A 17,521-nucleotide genomic window follows, 5' to 3' on the forward strand; every position below is an offset into this window, starting at 1 on the left:
GACAGCCATATCTTCTCTACAAGACGCCAATGACAAGTCTACAGATGACATATCAGAAATAAAACAATGGAGAGACAACTTTGTAATAGAACAGAGTGACATGGGGGTAAACATTGAACAAATGACTAAAAAACAAAAGCAGAATTTCAAAAACCTCAGAAAACAAATTAATGAACAGGATAACAAAGTAAAGGAGCTGAACAAAGAAATTAAAAGTTTAAAAGAAAAAGAAACCAAGTCAAACAAAACACAAGAGAAACTGTCCCAAGATGCGAAAGAATATGAAAACAACGTCCACAAAATAAATAAAGAGATGCAAGATCACACAGATAAAACTGATAGTATAAAACAAGAAATTAAAAGACTTTCTGATCAAATGGCTGCCTTACAAGTAGAGAGTTCTAAAAACATGCTGGATACATCAACACAAATAGAAAAGGTAAAATTGCTAATTATATATGTACAAAATTTTACACATACTGGCCAAACTTATTTTACATTTAATAACCTGGTTAAATCAAAACACAACTTCGTAGCTTTATCGCCAGTTATACTTTAATATTATTACTAGGTTTAAAACACATGTTTATGTTAGTTTTAATGTGCAGTAAAAAAATCAAAATTTAAATGTATTAATTGAATCTTCTGCTCTTTAGCACACTGTGATGTACACTCTCCTACAACAAAGATTGATGCCTATTGACAAACTGATTCAAATCTTTAACCAGAACTTGGAAACTAGGAAAGAGAGAAAAACGAGGGTAGGCCCATATGTATAGTGATTTTATTAAAAATTAAATGACAACGTTGATAAATCCGGTGTTAAATATTTTAAAAAATAAACCAGTTAATGAAATATGTTTTCTTAAATTAAGCAATACATTTATAATTTCAAAAAGAAACATTCTTTAAAATATTTTTTATTCTTACAAGTTGCCATTTCAAAGTTAATGTTAGTGCAGCAATTGTATATTCTACGAAACTTTGTGACTTCTTCATTAATTTTATAACATATATATTTTAGGTGGAAAATATTGAAGATGCCATTTCAAAATTGTCCAAAGATTCGAATCTAATAGGTACGTTTATAAAACAAATCATACAACCAGACAAACCATAACGTGATGTTCGTTAGCCAGACAGACCATAACGTGATGTTCGTTAGCCAGACAGACCATAACGTGATGTTCGTTAGCCAGACAGACCATAACGTGATGTTCGTTAGCCAGACAGACCATAACGTGATGTTCGTTAGCCAGACAGACCATAACGTGATAAAGAATGGAACATTTCACTCACCCATAGTGCCAGACCCGTGGGTTTCCGTCAGGTGTTTGTTTCCTCACCTGGTACATTACACCACCTGGTATGTCGGGGGGTCGACCTACAGCGGTCAACCTTAGTATAGTAAGACATTACAAAGCTGTAGTTTAAAATTAACTAATTTTAATTACCATCACACCATCCTTTTATGTTTCTAATATAAAGACAGCTTAATAAATTAAGTTCTAGAGATTCTTGTTACGATAAATTAACCTTATATAATTAAACTATACGGACTGAATGATTATAACATAACGCTTATAACCGTTGTCGTACTATTTGTGAGGTATTAATTAAATTACTACACGTAATTCAATACGTAGGACACGATTAACTAACACCTCTAAAACTAAGGACCCTACTAAACTAGTGGTCTAGTGTTTCAATTTGTGGTCTTAGACAAAACTATGTAAATTTTATGGAATATTATACACAATGTATTTTTCTTTTAAATTTAGTTTGATTTGGGTTTGCCATTTTTATCGAGAAGGGGAGGGGAAAGTGATCGCGGCAATTATCTAAAATATTTCATATTATTTCAAGTTTATTTTTTAAACATTTCAAACTATTAAAGCTAATTTTTTATTCACGGTATTTCAAGTTTATTTTTTAAACATTTCAAACTATTAAAGCTTTAACCTTTGAAAACAATAAGATTTGGCTTTGATTGATCGTGGAACTAAATCATAGTAGGCCTACATCATTGATTTCTGTCAAACTCTAAGACGACGTAAATCTAGTGATTCTTTTCTTCAAGTATAAAAAAACAACTACAAATTATCACGTTACAGTTAGATATTTAAACTACGTGTATGGCTCACGGTCGGCGCGACAAGGACTAAAGGGGGGGGGGGGGGGGGGGGGAGGTTTGTTATGGAAACATGTGTAGCGTAAAGTTGTGTTGGAGTAATGTAATGACGTCACGTTGATTAGTAAATTAACCCTAACCTATATATTCGTTAATAGCTTGACAGACACAAATGACATTACAATGTTCGGTCTACAGCATCTTCAATAAAAATAAACAATGGTTAAAACTCCAAATTTTTGTGGACGTCATAAATGGATGACACTATTCGTGAAATTGAACATGTAAATCATACATATGTTTTCTAATCAACAGAGTCACGTGTATGTAACAGATATGCTTGTCATGTGACGCTTGCTAATCCCACACCTGTCAGTGCTAGATCAATTATTTCAAAATTTTATAAAGTACGTGAATATAACGGTCAACATTTTAATCAAACAACAGGAACATTTGTATCACCACATGATGGTTTATTTCTTGTCGGTGTAACTCTACATGAATGGGAAGATAAACAGATTAGAGTTACTGTGATGGCTAGAGACATGTTGTGTAAGTCTATAGAATTGAAATGTGCCTACACTAGCGCTGCTGGGTCAGTGGTTGTTGACATGAAGAAAGGTCAAGAACTTTACATTAAAGTGTCTCACGCTGATCAAGGCGCAGCTTTATCCGGCTACAGTAGTTTTACTATCGTTAGTTTATAGAAGTACAACACAAAACATGGTGGATGGGAAATTCTCAAAACGATAAAATTTGTAACCACCAAATAAAACACAATCTTACAGCTTACTTTGTGTAGACTACATGTCTACAAACACTTCAATGGTTTATGTGTTCTTTGATTAGTTACCAATATACACTTCCAAAAAATGTAATGTGAGTAGTATATTAGGTCACTTTTGGGTAGTATGGGTGAGCAGGATGCGGATGCGGATGCGGATGCGGAACAAAGGCTATATAGGAAAATACTCCCCCAGCCTGGTACAATGACATATAGCAAAATACTCACCCACCTGGGTAAGTGGGTGAGCAGCCTGGTACAACGAGATATAGTAAAATACTCCCTGGGGGAGGTGGAGGTACATCCTCATATAGTAAAATACTCACCCAACTGGGTGAGGGTGGGTGAGGGTGGGTGAGCAGCCTGGTACAATGGAATATAGTAAAATACTCACCCACCTGGGTGAGGGTGGGTGAGGGTGGGTGAACAACCTGGTACAACGAGATATAGTAAAATACTCACCCACCCTAGGGTGGGGGATGCGGATGCGGAGTAGGTCAGTAGGTCACCACCGGTGACCTTGTGACGTAATTAGTAACATTATGACGTAATCATTGACCTAGTTACGTAATCATTGACCTAGTTACGTAATTTTAACGAGTTTTTAATTAGTTTAATGAGTTTTTTAAATTTTAATTAATTTAGACCTAGTTACGTAATTTTAATGTGTTTTTTAATTAGTTTTAATGAGTTTTAAAAATTTTAATTAATTTTTTATTAACGAGTTACGTAATTTGATTATTTGTTTGAGTTTTTAAATTTTTAATTAATTTTTTATTATCGAGTTACGTAATTTAATTACTTTGATTGTATTTTTATTTTGTTTAATTTGTTTGTTTACTTGTTGTTTAATTTAATTACTTTGTTTATATTGTGTAATTTTTATTAACGAGTTACGTAATTTGATTATTTGTTTACTTTTTAATTATTTTTATTGACGAGTTACGTAATTTGATTATTTATTTACTTTTTAATTATTTTTATTTTGTTTATTTTTAATTTAATTTAATTTTATAATTAGTTAAATTATTATTAACTAGTTACGTAATTTGATTTTAATTACTTTTGTTTATTTATTTATTTGATATATTTCTTTTCTTTGATGTATGGTATTTAAAATAAAAGACACTGTTTATTTGATTTTAAACGGATAGGGGTGTTGGTGGATGAGAGGGGAGTAATGACGGGGTTTGAGGGTAGGGGTGCGTTAGCGTGTACTTTGTGAATAACATCCATTAACCAGACACGTAACACCTGTTACGTATCGACCGCCCGCGAACTTTTCCGGGCTGCGTATTTTTTAATGGGAATGTATTGATCGCACCCACTGGGCCATCACAGCATGATGTCCCACCTAATTAAATTTTTGTTATGCTTCACCGAGTTTCCCCCGCTCGGTTGACAGGTTATGGTAATTTACGACGTACATTAAGTGGCTTTCCGCGAAGTACGTAGGTCATTATGCAACAGCTGTGTAATATCGATCGCATCCACTGACCATCACACCTAATTAAATTGGTCACGCATCGTAAGTGTAGCGACATCGGTAACTATTCGCTTATAGCGAGGTCAGCGAAAACCGATCGATTTGTCAGCTCCGTGAAGCCCTTAGGTAACAGCTGGTGCTGTAATTAGTCACGGCTCTCGGCTTTTTTCATTAGATTACAGCTGTCCATGAACTATGTTCACATATCGTACGCCCGGTCATTCTTTGATCAAATTAAAAAATTTTGTTTCCACATGTCCTACGAACCGTCCCTTGCTATGTATGAAAGATTAATGGTTGTAACTATTCGCTTATAGCGAGGGTCAACGAAAACAAAATATATTTAAGGGTCGGAATTTTCTTTCAACCACCGTTAAATCAGGTTTTGAGACGAAACGAAGTCTCGGTAGGTTCGTGCTTTTTAATGGGCGACAGGGGCGACTTAGTGCGTTGGTACGTAAGGTATGCGGGGGTAGACATGTTTTTTACAAGTCTGGAAAAGTAATTAAGTTTTTTATGACCGTTCCGATTTTCTTTTGATCTGACCAACATTTGACCACCCTGAGCCAGATAAATTTAACAAATGTTCAATACATAGTCGCTTATAGTAACATGGGTGAAGGGGTGTAAGCAGACGGGTGACGGTCTTATCAGGTGGGTGAAGGGTGAAAGGTGGGTGAAGGTGGAGAAGGAGTGAGCACGTAGGTGAAGGGGTGAGCAGGTCGGTGAAGGGGGACAGGAGTAGGAGTAAAGGATATATAGTAAAAGATTCCAACACCTAAGTGAGGTGGATTTTAATTTTAATTTTTAATTTTATTATTTTTTTTTTTTTTTCATCATCTGTTAACTTTAAAGTTCTATAACTCTATATATTTAAATACATTTTTGATTCAAACGAGTTTACTCCCTCTAACGTAAGTATATGTAAAGACGGATTTCCTATAGATCTGTAATGAATTAGGCCTTTTTGACTAGGACTTGTTGCCCAGGTGTTGATATGATACGCTTTTTTGAGATACGCACATACACACACAGACTTACACACACACATACACACACACACGTGGTGGTGGTAAGGTGGTGGTAAGGTGGTGGTAAGGTGGTGGTAAGGTGGTGGTAAGGTGGTGGTGGTAAGGTGGTGGTAAGGTGGTGGTAAGGTGGTGGTGGTAAGGTGGTGGTAAGGTGGTGGTGGTAAGGTGGTGGTGGTAAGGTGGTGGTAAGGTGGTGGTAAGGTGGTGGTGGTAAGGTGGTGGTGGTAAGGTGGTGGTAAGGTGGTGGTGGTAAGGTGGTGGTGGTAAGGTGGTGGTAAGGTGGTGGTAAGGTGGTGGTGGTAAGGTGGTGGTAAGGTGGTGGTAAGGTGGTGGTGGTAAGGTGGTGGTAAGGTGGTGGTGGTAAGGTGGTGGTGGTAAGGTGGTGGTAAGGTGGTGGTAAGGTGGTGGTGGTGGTAAGGTGGTGGTGGTAAGGTGGTGGTGGTAAGGTGGTGGTAAGGTGGTGGTAAGGTGGTGGTAAGGTGGTGGTGGTAAGGTGGTGGTAAGGTGGTGGTAAATTTGCTTAAGATTATAAACTTCAAGTTTTAAAAAGCAACAACGTTATAGTACGTCGTGTCAAATGACACACAGTTTAAAATGTCTACATTTAAATTTCACCAAAATAAGGGTGTATAAACTAAATATGATATGACGTTAGCATACATATCATTCAATCTAATCATTCTAAAGTACAAATCAATAATTTTTATTGATTAAGGGGCTGGGTGAGTTATTTTTATTCGGGTGCGCAGGGAAGGTTTGGAGTTGGTTGGGACAGATTTTATACACGAGTCGGTGACGTTTTCACCGAGCCAGGGTTCGAGGCTAGTCCATGTATGTTTTAGAATTGTTAGGGGTCCAGTCTATAGTAGGGTCGGGGGAGTTTTGTTAGCACTGAGGCAGGTTGGAACGTTGGTACATGCATGTTTGGGAATTGTTGGTAGCCGAGTTCATACTAGTGTCGGTGAAGGTTGGGTTTTGAACTCGGACCATGCATGTTTAGGAGTTGGATGCGGTAGAGTTTACACTAGGGACGGATGTGTTTTGGTTACACCGAGGGTGGTTTCAAAGTTCGTACATGCAGCATTGGAATTGTTAGGGGCCGTTTTCATACTAGGGTCGGTGAAGTTTTCACCGAGAGTGCTTTCGAACTCGGAACATGTGTGTTTTGGAATTGTTGGTAGCCGAGTTCATACTAGTGTCGGTGAAGGTTGGTTTTGAACTCGTGTGACCTACTTAGGTCGAGTCATTTTTATTTTGACATTGTATAATTCCTTATATGGAATGATGGTGTAACACCTGGGGTTTTTCCATTGACTATTAAGGTGTTTGAGACATAGAAAATTTCCATTAAAATCTGATTGAATGATTCTGATCAGATGATTATCCCAACCAATGGCGACATGAGTTGAGGATAACATCCCCTGTCACAGAAGTCTTTAATTGCCCCGCACACTCGCAACACGAGGCAGTTTTTCTTGACCTGGCAGTCTACGAGGCCGTTTTACCTCGTTCAGGCAGCCGTCCATATTGTCCGGCTATAGACTCTGACCATTTGAACGTGAGAGTACTTAAGACCTGTGTGTGCCTTGCTTTCTTCAGTTGATTTAGTCTTCTAGTTTAATATTACTTGTCGCTAAGTAAGTCTAGAAGCTACAGCAGTGTTGTGTGGCCTGTAGCTGTTCTTTTGACAGTGTAGAAATCTGTGATAGTGATTTTTCCTACATTTTGTAAGTTGGGTTTTTGATATTTTATACATTAAATATTTTATCTAGTTCATCTTTGTGTTTTGCCACAACTGAGTTCGCTGATTAAAAGGTCGTATGTAGATTGGATGAGTGTTAATTACAATAGTATCACTAGCTCCCCTAGACATTAAATTCGAGCCCTAGTGGGTCGTTGTGTTAAGTGTTCATCCACTTAGGCCGTAAGGCATTTGCATATGACCCCGAAAAAAGAATCCGGGGACGTTCTCCTTCTATTTAGCTGATAGATAGGTTAACGTTACAAAGTGGGAGCTCGCCGAGATTTAATCTGTCGTTCCAGTTGTTGGTTATATCAGTTGAATACTAAGTTTAGTCTGGTCTAGTTGTTTTTTTATCCAGTGTAGCGCCGTGGTCTTACAACGCGCGCTCAGGCTAGAGTATCTAGGTCAAATAAGCAGACGTGTCACGTCCTACATTTAGAGGTCAAGTACACGGCCCAACGCTGTGTATTAATTTAAAGAATCTAGGCTTGTTGTGATTTTCAAGTAGTGTTATGGAGTCTTTTTTGGCTAATCCTACTGTTGAAGATGTAGAAAAGTTGAGTAGAAAAGTTTTGGTTAGTGTTGTTAAGGAATTGAAATTGGATTATTCTGTTACGCAGAAGTCAGAGGTGTTGAGAGATAAAATTGTTGTTCATTTCGTTAATGAAGGAGTATTTGACGAAAGTTTGTTAGCTAGTGTGTTGCTCCGCGAGGAGAAATCTATAGAAGAGAGGGAGCTTTTATTAAAAGAAAAGGAGTTTGAAACTAAAAGTGCTCTAGAGAAACAGGAGTTAGAGGCTAAAATTGCTTTAGATAAGAGGAGGTTGGAATTAGAGTTTGGTCAAGTTAGTGATGTCACTTCTCTGGTAGATCCAAAAAAGTTGTCGGTAGGGCAAGTGATTGCCAAATTTGGGAAATTAGTTCCTAAATTTGATGAAACAGATTTGGTCGTTTTCTTTAACTCGTTTGAGAGTTTAGCGAAGACATGTGAATGGCCCGAAACTTCCATTACTGCTTTATTGAGCTCTGTCCTTACTGGGAAAGCTGCAAAAACATACCAGGCACTCTCTCACGACGTTCAAAATAACTATAGTTTGGTCAAGACTGCCATTTTAAAGGCCTACGCTCTGACGCCCGAGGCCTATCGGACAAAATTCCGAACACTCCGCAAGTTACCCACACAATCATATGTGGAATTTCTCTTTGAAAAGGAGAAAATATTCTCAAGGTGGCTACACTCTGAGGAAGTTTCTGAGTTTGAGAAACTCAGGTCTCTTATCCTAAGGGAAGAATTCCTATCGTCCCTGCCTGAAGAGATACGACTACACATACTGGATAACAAGATAACTGACATCCAGAAGGCTGCTGAGTCGGCTGACACATATATGTTGGTGCATAAGAAACCACCAGTGTCAGGAAACCGCCTCAACCCCGTGCTTCCCCTTTTTGGCAGCAATCCTCCTGTTGGCCAACATGTGAAGACTTCACAGTCCAGAGAGAAACCAAGATCAACTCTCAATCGTCGAGCAGTATGCCAGTTCTGCAAAAGGCCTGGTCATCTTGTCAAGGACTGTTACAAACGTCGTCAATATAACAGAGAGGTGGTGCGTACTTCTGCGCACTATGCTCTATCCCCTCAAGCAGCCAGTTCAACTATGAACTCTAGAATTCAAAAGGACTCGAACCCTAAGTGTCCGCAAGAAAGTAGTCAAGTCTCCACACATTATGTGCAGTCACATTTTGACTGTTCTCGCCACCATCCAGTTTCTTCCGAGTCTACCGATCTCGAGGGATCGAGAAAAGTTGACTTTTCATCTTTTATTGCCGAAGCCATCATTAGCAAACCAGGTGATCCGTTGTCTCAGAAGAATATCACCGTTCTAAGAGACACAGGAGCGTCACAATCACTCCTTTTGAAAAGTTCAATGGACATTACACCAGAGACGAACACCGGAAGGATTTCCATTATCCAGGGAGTGGGGACAAAATCTACTGTCGTCCCTCTACACAAGTTTGCCCTGAAACATCATCTCGTCGAAGGTGAGGTCATTTTAGGTGTGATAGATAGTATTCCTGTCCCAGGAGTACACCTACTTCTAGGGAATGACCTTGCGGGAAGCAAAGTATACCCCTGTACGGTTTCAGACCCTTTGTCAACAGTTCCAGATAATGATTATGAACTGTATCCTGCATGTGCGGTGACAAGAAGCCAGACCAAACAATTGGCTGACACAACGTCTGAACCACACCCGCCATCATCGTCAAGAAATTCGACTCCCAAACTGGAGTCTATGCTTCCAGAAAACACAAGCCTGGGCTTACCCCTGAGAATATCTCAGGAAGACATCATTAAAGCTCAACAAGTCGACGCGGAACTCAAAGCAACGGTCGAAAAATCTCTATCATCTGACGATGGAGAATATTTCTCCGAGAACGGCCTCTTCTTTCGTCGCGCTATACCAGTGATTGCCTCACCAGCCGAACCATGGTTGGGTAAAAACCAGCTGTGGATCCCTCCACCTTATCGGCATGAAATACTTAAGCTGGCACATGACCATCCAATGTCAGCGCACCCAGGTGTCACTAAAACGACGGCGAAGATCAAAGAACTGTTCTTTTGGCCCAAAATGAGAAAAGATGTGTCGCGTTACTGTAGAAGTTGCACGAACTGTCAGTTGGCCGGAAAGCCAAACCAGACAATTCCTAAGGCCCCTTTGAGTCCGATTCCTGTATTAGAAGAACCTTTTTCTAAAATCGTCATGGACTGTGTAGGTCCCTTGCCTAAAACCAAGGCGGGCAACGAGTACCTACTTACCTTTATGTGTTCAAGTACCCGTTTTCCCGAGGCGATTCCCTTACGGAACATTAAGGCAAAGACTGTAGTCAGAGCCATGACCCGGTTCTTCACTACCTTTGGATTACCTAGAATTGTGCAAACAGACCAAGGCAGCAACTTCACCAGTCACCATTTTCAGGAAGCGCTAGCCAAGCTAGGCGTTACCCACATCACCAGCTCAGCCTACCACCCTCAGTCTCAAGGCGTACTTGAGAGGTTCCACCAAACCCTCAAAACCATGCTAAGGACATTCGCTAATAGTAACACCCAATGGGATGAGTCTGTTCCTTGGATTATTTTCGCCGCGAGGGACTGTGTCCAGGACTCTTTAGGCTACTCGCCTTTTCAACTTGTGTTTGGACATTCTGTCCGTGGCCCCCTGAAGCTGATACACGAACGTTGGACAGGTACCAGTGATCATCCAGTGGAAAACTTCGACGATTTTCACGTTCGACTGAAAGCCGTGTGCGAAATGGCTCACAAAAACTTAAGAAAGGCCCAAGTTAGAATGAAAGAACAGTATGATAAGAGTTCTTGTAAACGAACATTCAATCCAGGCGACAAAGTTCTTGTGCTAGTGCCTAATCTGAACAATGCGTTATCCTTGAGATATTGTGGACCCTTTACTGTGCATTCAAAATTAAGTGATTTGAACTATGTTGTCAATACGCCCGACAGAAGAAAGAAACAGACAGTGTATCATGTCAACTCACTGAAAAAATATTATGATAATTGTAACAATTTTCAATCCACAGCTAAAACTACTTTACCTGTATGTTCAAATGTTTCTGATGATGTGATACGTGATAAATTGAAACCCCCAAAATTGGTAAATTCTTCCTTTTTAGATAATTTGAATGTCCACCTTATGCATTTGTCCACAGAGGAAAGCCATAGATTGTCTCAGTTATTTGAGACATTTCCCTCTATTTTTGGGGACGTCCCCAAAGAAGCGAAAGTACCACCTCATGATGTAGACGTTGGTGACGCAAAACCCATTAAACAACACCCCTATAGAGTTAACCCGGAAAAAGCTGCTTTGATAAAAGATGAAATTGATTATATGCTCAAGAATGATATCATTGAGCCCAGTTTCAGCAACTGGAGTTCCCCATGTCTCCTAGTCCCGAAAGACGGTGGATCTTTCAGGTTTGTGACCGACTTTAGGAAGGTGAATGCGCTCACCAAAGCTGATTCCTATCCCTTACCTCGGATAGAGGACGTTATTGATAAAGTTGGTCAGGCTAAGATAATTTCCAAAATTGATTTACTTTCAGGATACTGGCAAATCCCCTTATCTGACCGTGCAAAAGAAATATCTGCTTTTGTAACCCCTAATGGTTTTTATAGATACAAACGCATGCCCTTTGGTATGCGAAATGCTGGTCAAACTTTCCAGAGGGTCATTAACTCTGTCATTGCTGACATAGACCAATGTGAGGCCTACATAGATGATATAGTTGTATTTTCTAATACTTTTGAAGAACATATTGTTCAATTGACTAACCTTTTTAGAAAATTGTCTGAAGTGAATTTTACTGTAAACTTACATAAAAGTGATTTCTGTAAAGCTTCAATTACCTATTTGGGTTATCAAGTGGGAACGAACCAAGTTCGGCCCATTGAAGCTAAAGTAGATGCTATTGTAAGGTTACCACCTCCCAAAAATTGTAAAGAGATCAAAAAGTTCCTTGGGATGGCTGGTTACTATAGGCGGTTCTGTCAAAACTTTTCAGCTATTGCTGAACCTCTTACTGCATTATTGAAAAAGGGTGTTGAGTTTGAATGGTCAGATAAATGTCAAGAAGCTTTTTTAACATGCGTGTTTTGGAATCGGTAGGTGTAGAGTCCATACTAGGGTCGGTGAAGTTTTCACCGAGGGTGGTTTCAAAGTTAGTACATGCATGTTTTGGAAGTGTTAGGGGCCGAGTCTATACTACGGTGGGATGGTTTTTGTTTTCACCGAGGTCGGTTTCAAAGTTGTTACAGGCATGTTTTGGAATCGATTGGTGTAGAGTTTAAACTAGCGTCGGGGGAGTTTGGGTTTCACCGTGGCGTGTTTCAAAGTTGGTACAGGGATGTTTTTTGAAGTGATAAGGGAAGAGTTTAAACTAGCGTCGGGGGAGTTTGGGTTTCACCGAGGCGTGTTTCAAATCCATGTTTCGGAGTTGGTTGGGTTAGAGTTTACACTAGAGTGGGACGGTCTTTGTTTTCAACAAGACAGGTTTCAAAGTTGGTGCATGGGTGTTTGGTACAGGACTGTTTTGGAATCGGTGAGGCAAAGTTAAACTAGGGTCAGGGGAGTTTTCAACGAGGCTGGTTTCGAAATTGGGCCATGGGTGTTTCAGAGTTGGAAGGGAACGTTGTCACTTGTAACATTAGTTGAATACAGATACAAGTTTGTCTGTTACTTTGTCTGTCCAAGTAATAGTGTGGTTAGACGTACGGTCTGTTTATCTAGCGGGTGTTTAGGGACGGGGGCTAGGGCGGCAGACATAGGTGGCTAGGGTGCAAGAGATATTCAACGAGGAGTAGTGTCTACAAGTTACATAGACCAGTCTGTTGGAGTAGTGTCTATGGGTTGTGATATTAGTTGAGTGTAGATAAATGTAAGATTGTCATACATCCTTTGTCTCTTAAATGGAATAGAATGGGTAGTGGTACGGTATGTGTATCTATCGGTTGGTATTGAGGTTAGGGATGGGAGAAGGAGAAAGGGGTTGCGGACAAAGGGAAGGGGAAAGGCGAATAGTGATAAAAATAACTCACCCAGCCCCTTAATCAATAAAAATTATTGATTAGATTGAATGATATGTATGCTAACGTCATATCATATTTAGTTTATACACCCTTATTTTGGTGAAATTTAAATGTAGACATTTTAAACTGTGTGTCATTTGACACGACGTACTATAACGTTGTTGCTTTTTAAAACTTGAAGTTTATAATCTTAAGCAAATTCACCACCACCTTACCACCACCTTACCACCACCTTACCACCACCTTACCACCACCTTACCACCACCACCTTACCACCACCACCTTACCACCACTACCTTACCACCACCTTACCACCACCTTACCACCACCTTACCACCACCACCTTACCACCACCTTACCACCACCACCTTACCACCACCTTACCACCACCTTACCACCACCATACCACCACCACCTTACCACCACCTTACCACCACCGTACCACCACCACCTTACCACCACCTTACCACCACCACCTTACCACCACCTTACCACCACCTTACCACCACCTTACCACCACCTTACCACCACCACCTTACCACCACCTTACCACCACCACCTTACCACCACCTTACCACCACCTTACCACCACCTTACCACCACCACCTTACCACCACCTTACCACCACCTTACCACCACCACCTTACCACCACCACCTTACCACCACCTTACCACCACCACCTTACCACCACCACCTTACCACCACCTTACCACCACCTTACCGCCACCACCTTACCACCACCACCTTACCACCACCTTACCACCACCACCTTACCACCACCTTACCACCACCTTACCACCACCACCTTACCACCACCTTACCACCACCTTACCACCACCTTACTACCACCACGTGTGTGTGTGTGTGTATGTTTGTGTGTAAGTCTGTGTGTGTATGTGCGTATCTCAAAAAAGCGTATCATATCAACACCTGGGCAACAAGTCCTAGTCAAAAAGGCCTAATTCATTACAGATCTATAGGAAATCCGTCTTTACATATACTTACGTTAGAGGGAGTAAACTCGTTTGAATCAAAAATGTATTTAAATATATAGAGTTATAGAACTTTAAAGTTAACAGATGATGAAAAAAAAAAAAAAAATTAAAAATTAAAATTAAAATCCACCTCACTTAGGTGTTGGAATCTTTTACTATATATCCTTTACTCCTACTCCTGTCCCCCTTCACCGACCTGCTCACCCCTTCACCTACGTGCTCACTCCTTCTCCACCTTCACCCAACTTTCACCCTTCACCCACCTGATAAGACCGTCACCCGTCTGCTTACACCCCTTCACCCATGTTACTATAAGCGAGTATGTATTGAACATTTGTTAATATTTCCCCCTTCACCCACCTGTTCACACCGTCACCCGCCTGCTTACACCCCTCACCCATGTTACTATAAGCGACTATGTATTGAACATTTGTTAAATTTATCTGGCTCAGGGTGGTCAAATGTTGGTCAGATCAAAAGAAAATCGGAACGGTCATAAAAAACTTAATTACTTTTCCAGACTTGTAAAAAACATGTCTACCCCCGCATACCTTACGTACCAACGCACTAAGTCGCCCCTGTCGCCCATTAAAAAGCACGAACCTACCGAGACTTCGTTTCGTCTCAAAACCTGATTTAACGGTGGTTGAAAGAAAATTCCGACCCTTAAATATATTTTGTTTTCGTTGACCCTCGCTATAAGCGAATAGTTACAACCATTAATCTTTCATACATAGCAAGGGACGGTTCGTAGGACATGTGGAAACAAAATTTTTTAATTTGATCAAAGAATGACCGGGCGTACGATATGTGAACATAGTTCATGGACAGCTGTAATCTAATGAAAAAAGCCGAGAGCCGTGACTAATTACAGCACCAGCTGTTACCTAAGGGCTTCACGGAGCTGACAAATCGATCGGTTTTCGCTGACCTCGCTATAAGCGAATAGTTACCGATGTCGCTACACTTACGATGCGTGACCAATTTAATTAGGTGTGATGGTCAGTGGATGCGATCGATATTACACAGCTGTTGCATAATGACCTACGTACTTCGCGGAAAGCCACTTAATGTACGTCGTAAATTACCATAACCTGTCAACCGAGCGGGGGAAACTCGGTGAAGCATAACAAAAATTTAATTAGGTGGGACATCATGCTGTGATGGCCCAGTGGGTGCGATCAATAAAAAATACGCAGCCCGGAAAAGTTCGCGGGCGGTCGATACGTAACAGGTGTTACGTGTCTGGTTAATGGATGTTATTCACAAAGTACACGCTAACGCACCCCTACCCTCAAACCCCGTCATTACTCCCCTCTCATCCACCAACACCCCTATCCGTTTAAAATCAAATAAACAGTGTCTTTTATTTTAAATACCATACATCAAAGAAAAGAAATATATCAAATAAATAAATAAACAAAAGTAATTAAAATCAAATTACGTAACTAGTTAATAATAATTTAACTAATTATAAAATTAAATTAAATTAAAAATAAACAAAATAAAAATAATTAAAAAGTAAACAAATAATCAAATTACGTAACTCGTCAATAAAAATAATTAAAAAGTAAACAAATAATCAAATTACGTAACTCGTTAATAAAAATTACACAATACAAACAAAGTAATTAAATTAAACAACAAGTAAACAAACAAATTAAACAAAATAAAAATACAATCAAAGTAATTAAATTACGTAACTCGATAATAAAAAATTAATTAAAAATTTAAAAACTCAAACAAATAATCAAATTACGTAACTCGTTAATAAAAAATTAATTAAAATTTTTAAAACTCATTAAAACTAATTAAAAAACACATTAATCGCACTAGCTTTCGTCGTTCAAATAAAATTTCAACAAATTTTAACGAAATAGTATTCCTGGATAACACTAACTTTAATGATTATTTTTAAACAAATGAAATTATCAAAACTTCAAGACATTATAAAACAAACCTTTAAAAAAGAACTTTTGAAATTTCTTGTCTGCAAGTTGGCGCCCGTAGAAGGGTCCACTGTTTGGGAACCAGTGTAATAAGGCTTAAGTGAAAACCACTTTTTTTTCATAAAAAATAGAAAAATAAAATGTATTTAAATATATTTTTAATGAATTTAATCAACACAACTTTGATATAATATTCCTTTTATTTTTTTTTATAGTTGATGACACTTGAAAAATTAACATTTGTACAAAACAAACTGTATGAGTGACACAATGAAACATTTTGAGACGGCGTGGCCAAAGAGGTAGAGCACTAGGCTGCTAACCCGTAAGTCTCGAGTTCGAATTCTGTTTCCTGATCCTACCCAACTCTGAAGTTTATGCGGCTAGGCAAAGTGCTGACTACACACATCATATATATGTCGAAGTCAAAAACTCTCATTTATTTACTTTACTTCTTTTTAAACATTTAAAACATATTGTGATGGTTTAACGACACATTGGAGAAACTATATGAATTACATAAAGCTAAACGTCCTTTTTACAGACATCTCTTACATAAGTTAATATTACGCTTTCGCTATGATCAGGCTTCCGTGGGCCACTCTGTCTGAATAAGTGAGGTACATGCCATCTGCATTTGTTAATTTATCATTTTCATGCAAATTTTCATCCGGGTAAGGATTCGGAAGCAATATACTCACACACAACCAAAAACACGCAACATTTTAAAATAATTACATATTAATTAAATATAAATTAATTATATATACATTAGACTGCTAACCCGTAAGTCTCGAGTTCGAATCCGGGTTCAAGTCAGTAGACCGTCCCTAAGTCCACCCAACTCTGATGGGTACCTAACTCACGTTAGGGAAAGTAAAGGCGGCTGGGCATAGTGCTGACCACACTATCTCTTCATATGTCGAGGTCACAGAAACAAGTGAACTCTACTTCACTTGCCCCATAGACCGTTAGGTTTGAAAGGGAAACTTTATACATTAAAAGTTTAACATTTTTAAACTATGAAACTATAAAGTATAAAAACGATTGGCCTTATATTTCGCTTTCAAACTGCATTCTTTGAATTTATAAAAACTAAAGTGTAAAGAAAATCTCAAGATAACCTTTTAAAGATATTTAGATATTGAAATGTATTTTAATGGTTAAGTCCCTTGTCCCAGTGATCACACTAAGTGTAAATGATGTTTTAGTGTTTACAACATATTAAAAAAAGAACTACTTAACAACATTCTCTTAAAGATTTGAAACTTCAGGATTATTTTTCAATAACGTCAATAAAAATTATTTAATTGGGACGGTGCACAAAATTGATAGTTTGCCCCGGGCGCCGGCTTGGTCGCTACGCCTCCAACAACATATGACTGCAGATACAATATTCCCACTGATGTATTTAAACTACTAGACACAAAGGCTACTTAAACGACGGTTTAACTTTCAGCACAAGCTTGCATTTTTCCGCCTCCACATCGTGACCTATCGTGCTTCAATTTCGCATTTTACCGCCTCTACATATGACCTATTGTTTCTTAATTTCGCATTTGAACTTCACCCACGTTAGTCGCTTTATAAATAATTAAAACGACGTGTATGATATCTACAATTCTTAACTTACCTTTAGATAGAATGTTGTTTTGATGATAAAGATTTCTTGTTGTAGCTGATCTACACGTACGAAAATCATCAAAACAAGAGAGATAACTCTCTTATTGACAACGCGTTCCGGGAAAACCCGCTATTATTTAACCGAGGAAGTTCTGTAACCCTACAAAATTCTAGTCCCTGA

At 39.0% G+C, this 17,521-nt stretch overlaps 1 protein-coding gene and 1 long non-coding RNA gene across 2 annotated transcripts in view; one reads left to right on the top strand and one right to left on the bottom strand.

The window, feature by feature from the left end:
- Positions 1–17,521, top strand: part of LOC131947307 (chromosome partition protein Smc-like) — a 66,253-nt gene that overhangs the window by 2,849 nt on the left and 45,883 nt on the right. The gene's annotated exons all lie outside the window — the stretch shown is intronic.
- Positions 1,300–17,433, bottom strand: LOC131947330 (uncharacterized). The gene is made up of 3 exons (XR_009387868.1): positions 17,351–17,433; positions 15,729–15,827; positions 1,300–1,398 (listed from the first exon to the last, which is right to left on the bottom strand). It is a non-coding gene; the product is annotated as an uncharacterized LOC131947330 (long non-coding RNA).

Source organism: Physella acuta, unplaced genomic scaffold (genome assembly GCF_028476545.2).
Source record: "Physella acuta isolate Inbredline_101_S28 unplaced genomic scaffold, ASM2847654v3 ptg000592l, whole genome shotgun sequence".
Taxonomy (NCBI): Eukaryota; Metazoa; Mollusca; class Gastropoda; family Physidae; genus Physella; species Physella acuta.